Raw genomic sequence first — 6,555 nt, 5'->3', positions numbered from 1 at the left:
CCGCCTGCTCCGGTTCCCGCTGCCCGCGCCCGGTTCTTGTCCCCGGCCCTGCCCCTGGGGGAGCACGTGGCCGCCCCCAGCTCTGCTAGCCGCGGCACTGGCCCTGCCGGCCGGCCAAGCGCTGTTCCCAGCCCCGGGCGCTGCGGGGGCAGAGCTCGTGCAGCTCCAAACCCGGTGAAGCACTCGGGTTCGGGGTTGTGCCAGTGCCCCAGCCGAGCCCCCTCGGGCAGGTGTCGCCTGCTTCAACCACTGCCGGCCCTGCCGCCGGCGTCGTCCCTTCAGGCCAGGCGTCGCCTGCCGCGGCTGCAGCCCAGGCCCCTGGCAGCACCGCTCTCCCCTGGCCGCTCCCTCCCTTTGTTCACGTTTTGCTGTCGGGACCTTCTCCTGGCTGAGCCAAAGCTTTGCTGAGCGCCGAGCACCTGCGGTGCCTACGTCCTGACGCTGCCCCTTCGCCGCGTGCACCGTGCAGCCAAGGCTGCCGGCTTCCGCCGTGGCCTTTTCCCCTTCCCTCAGCCCAGCATTGCCCCCGAGTCCAAACTGCGCAGCCGTGACCGGGGAGTGGTGACGGCGAGAGCCTGGGACAAGGCCCGTTGCAGGGCAGCTGTGTTTGACAACTGGTTTTCAGTCAGGCGCCGCTGCGCTGCCAGGGCCCGATCGGGGGAGGCTTTTCGCTGCTCTGGAGTCGGGTCCTGCAGCTCTGTGGCTCCGGCGGAGGGACGCCTGCTCCTGCGCGCAGTGAGGAGAGAGGGCCGCCCACCTGCTGTCTGTTTGTGAGCACAGTCTCTCTCGAGATGTCAGTTCCTCGCTCTCCTGCTTAAGTGTTTACAGTTAGCTCCTGGCAAAGCGTCAGCGTTTCCGTGCATGTGCCAAGGTCTGCGTGAGACAGTGCTGCAGTTTTTCCATCTGCCCAGCAAGTCGCCTTCCCCACTGCTGAGCCTCAGCGCTGCGGCGGGACGCGAGGCCAGCCTGCCCGTTGGGCAGAGCAGCAACTCCTGCTCTGGTTCCCTCCCGGGGAGTCGCAGGGCTACAGCACGTGCAGGCGCCTTGGTTTCCTGGCAGGTTTTGGCCTTGTGTTGCAAGGCCGTCGCTGCCCGAGTCCGTCTGCACTCCTGTGTCTGTCCTGAGCCCTGCGGTGTAACAGCCGACCTGTGCCCAATGTGAAAGGGGTTTGGAAACGTGCGTCGGCTCAGACCTCGCCCGGCAAAAGGGCCCTTTGCAGCTCTGGAAATGCAGAGGCCGCTGCCTGTTTTCCCTTTCTTGCCCAGTGGCTTTACAAAGCCACAAATAACCCTCTCCCCCAGGAGTGGAGGTCTGCGGTGTCACGCACCCTGAGCATCCCTCTGCCCGGATGGCCAGCTCGGCGCTCCCCGTTCTGCTCTCCTCCCGCTCGCAACTGGACCGGGGCCTGTGGTGGCTACATCTCTAAGGAGCGGCCCGCTTGTGGGGTCTGTGCCAGCTCAGCAGCCCTGTGCTCATCACAGGCTCTTTGCAGAGGGAGCGATCCTTTGCCAGTGGTTGCAGCAGCTGCAGAATATCATCATCTGGTCAGGGGCCTCCAGGTCCTTGACCACCTGGGTGACAGCGATCATCGCTTGCTGGAATTCACCATCCAGCGCAGGGTTTGGGGGCCTGCGCAAGGCAGCAGCCCTAGACTTCAAGAGGGCCAGCTTCAACGAGCTGAGGAGATTAGTGGGAGAGGCGCTGGGCTCCCAAGAGCAGGGGAGCTCAGTGCCCAAGATGAGTGGTTGTTCCTTAAGGACACAATACTCAGGGCCCAAGGGGTGACCATCCCAACAAGAAGCAAGGGGGGCAGGAGTGCCCAAGAGCCCCCCTGGCTCACCAAGGGCGTCCAGGAATGCCTGATTGCCAAAAAGGCGGCGTACACCCGGTGGAAGGGGGGTGCTATCACCAAAGGGGAGTATACCTCCTGTGCTCGGGCCTGTGGGGGGCTGTCAGGAAAACTAAGGTAGACATAGAGCTAGGACTAGCGTCCAAGATCAAAGATAATAAAAAGTCCTTTTTCAAATATATAGGGAGGATGAAGAAAGCACCAGGAAATGTGGGGCCCCTGCAAGATCCTCTGGGCAATCTGGTGGTTGCACCAGAGGAGAAAGCAGACCTCTTTAACCAATTCTTCACCTCCGTTTCCTTGTGCAGGGACCAGGACTTCCCCACCGTGATGCAAGACGGACACGAGGGGAACGCCTCCAGACCTCAGGGTGGGAAGGACCGGGTTAGAGAGTTTCTGGAGGGGCTGGATGTGTTCAAATCAGCGGGTCCAGATGCTCTCCACCCCAGGGTGTTGAGGGAGCTAGTAGGGGTTATTGCAGGGCCCTTGGCACAGCTTTACGAGCGCTTGTGGTGCTTGGGCCAGGTGCCGGATGACTGGAAGGTAACCAATGTGGTCCCCATCTTTAAAAAAGGGAAGAGAGAGGACCCGGGCAACTGTAGGCCAGTAAATCCTAGGGAAACTCTTTGAGAAGATCATCCTGGAGCACATCTGCAATGGGCCGGCCTCCGGGATGATGCTCAAGGGCAACCAGCACAGTTTCATTAGGGGCAGGTCATGTCAGACCAACCTGATTGCTTTTTATGATCAGGTCACAAAAGTATTGGATGCAGGTGTTGTCGTGGACATAGTCTTTCCGGACTTCAGCAAGGCCTTTGACACTGTCTCCCACCCCATCCTCATTAAAAAACTAGGCAACTGTGGTATTGATGCCTACACAGTCAGATGGATTGCAGATTGGCTGAAGGGTCGTACTCAGAGGGTGGTGGTGGATGGGCCATATTCGACCTGGGGGGAAGTGGGCAGTGGAGTCCCCCAGGGCTCGGTCCTTGGGTCTGCGCTGTTCAATCTCTTTATCAGCGATTTGGATGATGGGGTGAAAAGCAACCTGTTTAAATTCACTGATAATACCAAAATGTGGGGTGAGGTGAGCACGCTAGTAGGGAGGGAAAGACTGCAGCAAAACCTAGATAGGTTGCAGGGGTGAGCTAACAAAAACAGGATGCGTTTCAATAGTGACAAGTGCAGGGTGCTGCACATGGGCAGTAGTAACCAGCAGCACACTTATAAGATGTGGGGGGACGTGGGCACGCTAGAAGGGAGGAATAGGCTGCAATCAGACCTAGACAGGTTACGGGGTGGGCAAATGAGAACAGGATGGGATTCAACACCGACAAGTGCAAGGTGCTGCACATGGGGAGGAAGAACCAGCACCATCCCTACAGGCTGGGGAACTCCCTTCTCGTCAGGGCAGAGGCAGAAAAGGATCATGGAGTCATCACTGACTCCAAGATGAACACGGGCCGGCAGCGTGGGGACGCAGTCAGGAAGGCCAACCGCACCTTGCCCTGCATCCACAGATGCATCTCGAGCAGGTCCAGGAAGGTGATCGTCACCCTCTGTGCGGCATCGGTCAGGCCGCAGCTGGAGTACTGCGTCCAGTTCTGGGCACCGCACTTCAGGAGGGATGTGGACAGCATGGAGAGGGTCCAGAGGAGGCCACTCGCATGGTCAGGGGGCAGCAGGGCAGGCCCTACGGGGAGAGGCGACGGGACCTGAACCTGTTCAGCCTCCACAAGAGAAGGCTGAGGGGGATCTTGTGGCCTGTTATAAACTAGTCAGGGGGGATCAGCAGGCACTGGGGGGTCCCTGTTCCCCCGAGCACCGCCAGGAGTGACCAGGAATAACGGTCACAAGCTGGCAGAGGGGAGATTTAGGCTAGACATAAGGAGGCATGACTTCACGGTCAGGGCGGCTAGAGTCTGGAACCAACTTCCTAGGGAAGTGGTGCTGGCTCCTACCCTGGGGGGCTTTAAGAGGACGCTGGATGCCTACCTGGCTGGAGGCATCTGAGCCCAGTTTTTCTCCTGCCCAGGCGGGGGGTCGGACTTGAAGATCTAGAAGGTCCCTTCGACCCAACTTCTATGATTCTGTGATCTAGCCATGACAAGCCGGCCCGGAGAGCTGTGCCCTCTCCCGAAGCCTCTCAGCGGCAGCTGGCACATCACACAATCCAGAGGCTGTCGCATGCCAGAGGCGCAGCCCGGCTCTGAGCAGACTTTTTCCTGCCCCTGGGATCCACGTCTGCTCGCCAGGAACCCAGGTGGAAAAGCAGGTTGAGCTGCGACCACCTCGGGGGCATTCCTGGTGCAGACGGGGGTGGTCTGGGGAGGGGTGAGCTGGTCCCTTCCAGCCCTGCACTTCTCTGGCTTTGCTTTGCTCCCTCACCCTGGGGACCCCGTCCAGCTGGCCAGGGGCTGTCACAGGGCACTCATGGCCTGGCCTGCCTTCAATTTATAACCATGACATTTCCTCCAGTTGTTCAAAACGCCATGGCCGTGAATGCCCCCCCAGGTACCGTGTGTGCCTGGCACAGAGCCCTCCAAGGGCACCGGGGCACGGCCGCCACCTCCCTTCTTTGGCGGGCTGCGGCGAGTGGCCCCGGCCACCTTTCAGCGCACCGATTGCAGGCCTGCGTGCAGCGCGGCATCCGCGAGCGAGTCCCTGCAAAGTCCGCTGCCAGGTGTCTGCAGCTCCCAGGGTGCCGCGCAGGGGAGAAGACGGCTGCCAGATCCCCATCTACCACGGCTTTGTCTCTCGCCTGGGGCCTGGCTTCTGCACTGGTCTGCGACCCCGGGATTTCTTTCTCAAGCTGACTCTTGCTCCACCGGTCCCTGCTGCACTCATCACTTGGAAGCTGTGACCAGAGGAGCAGAGACTCGTTTGCTTCCCCGGCTCCCTGGAAAGCCTCCCGCGGCTGGTCCCCTCCTCAGCCCATCCCGCTGTGCCAGGCCGTCAGGTGTGTCCTTGGGCTTCAGGTCAGCTTAGACACTTGCTGCCCCAACACAGACCTTGTCTGCAACTGCGAGGAGACTTCTGGGTGGTGTTTGAACCCTGCTGCAGGACGTCCACGCCTCGCTCTGCTTGGTTTCGGTTCCTTCTGCCTGTCGGAGACTTCCTCTCATGCCTTTGCAGGTTGCTCCATGTTGCTCAGGCATGCACCCAGCTCCCCGCCCCGCTCCTTGGAGGCTCCTGAAACCAGCTCCTGCTTGGCCTGTGCGGCTAGCCTGGGCTCAGGGCTCCCCACAGCTCCTCTGCCTTCTCCGTTTCCACCTCTCCTGTATGCGGGCCCTCAGCCCTCCTGACCTTGCACTTGAAGCCCCCCCTCCAGCACAGCTTAGCCCTTGTCCTTTGCCCTGGGAGCAGCCTCCTGTTAGTGATCCCTTGAGCCCGAAGGCGGAGGCTAGCACGCTGGTCACTGGGGCCGACCTGCCAGGCAAAGCCCTTTGCCCCTTACACTTCCCGGCAAGCCAGCCCCGTCCTGCCCCTGCCTGGTGTCTCAGCCCTTGCTGTCAGGCCCCGGCCGTGCTACTGTCCACGGCTGCCTAATCCCCTTCTGCATCTCGCTCGGCTCCTGACTCCGGATGTCTCGGGCAGGGAGTCCAGTGGGCGAACTGCAGGGGTGGGGAGCATCCCACCCGCTTCCAGCACCACTGTCTGCTGCCTTCGCTTCGCCCAGCCCTGCACTAGGCAGCGCCTCCCCCACGCACCCTTGTCTCTGCTATGCGCTCTTGGCATCTGCTCTGATCTTTCCCAGGTGACGGCACTTCCAAAGCACCGGGCCCCTGGGCCACCTGCGCCTGCACTGCCCCTTCCCATGCCATGATGAAGAGACTCTGCCTGCCCAGCGCAGGGACTCTGGATGTATTTGTCCTCTCCCCTCTCCCCCACGCGCCAGGCAGGACGGTCATCCCATGGCTCATGGGAGGCTGGCGTGCAGAGGTGTGTGGGCCTGGCCGTGGCTGCAGACGGGAGTCTCTGCTGGGGGCCGCGTGCGAGTGGAGACAACACGCAGGTAGGTTTTGCTTTCACGCAGCTGGTCCTGGGACAGGACGAGGAGCTTGCGATGCACCCGTTCTGCAGCAAAGACGAAGCCCTCGTGACCTGCCCGGGTTCAGGACCAGACTGTGAGGAGCAGGGGCTGCCGCTGAGCTCCCCGAGTGCGAGACCAGCTGCTGAGCTATGGGACTGTGCCCCGCTGAGACAGCCAGGAGCTGCCAGCTGTAATGAGGGGCATGGGCCCGGGTCCCCGCCAAGTAGCGCAGCATGCAGGTTCGATCCCTGGGCTGCGACTGCCCTTGGCAGGCTGCTCGGTCGCACAGCCCCACTCAGCCTGGGGCTTTCCAATGGGAGGCGTCTCTGATGTTTCCCCGCATGTGGTCCCGGGGGGGTCAGGAACGACGCTGCGTCTCTGCCGTGTTGGCCTGGCTGTGCACGGGCCTGCACTGACGCTGCTCCTGTTTCCGCTGCTGCTGCTCATGGCCCTGGGGCAGGTGTCTGCAGGCGCACGGCTCTGGAGCCGTCCGGCTCGTCCCTGCTCCGGGTCTGTTCTTGGCAGGGGCTGGGACGTTGCAGGGTTTCCAGCTGGAGCACCTGCCGGCCTGGGGCAGGGCTGCTTGCTGGGCAAGCCGGGAGCGTGCAGTGAGCGGGACTGGACATTTGGATGCGACTCGTGGTCTCCGGCGTTGCGGAGGCAGGAGCACAGG

The sequence above is a fragment of the Crocodylus siamensis genome, chromosome 3, assembly GCF_052110815.1.
Source record: "Crocodylus siamensis isolate JL-2025a chromosome 3, ASM5211081v1, whole genome shotgun sequence".
NCBI classification, from domain to species: domain Eukaryota; kingdom Metazoa; phylum Chordata; order Crocodylia; family Crocodylidae; genus Crocodylus; species Crocodylus siamensis.
Note: the sequence above shows the minus strand (reverse complement) of the source record.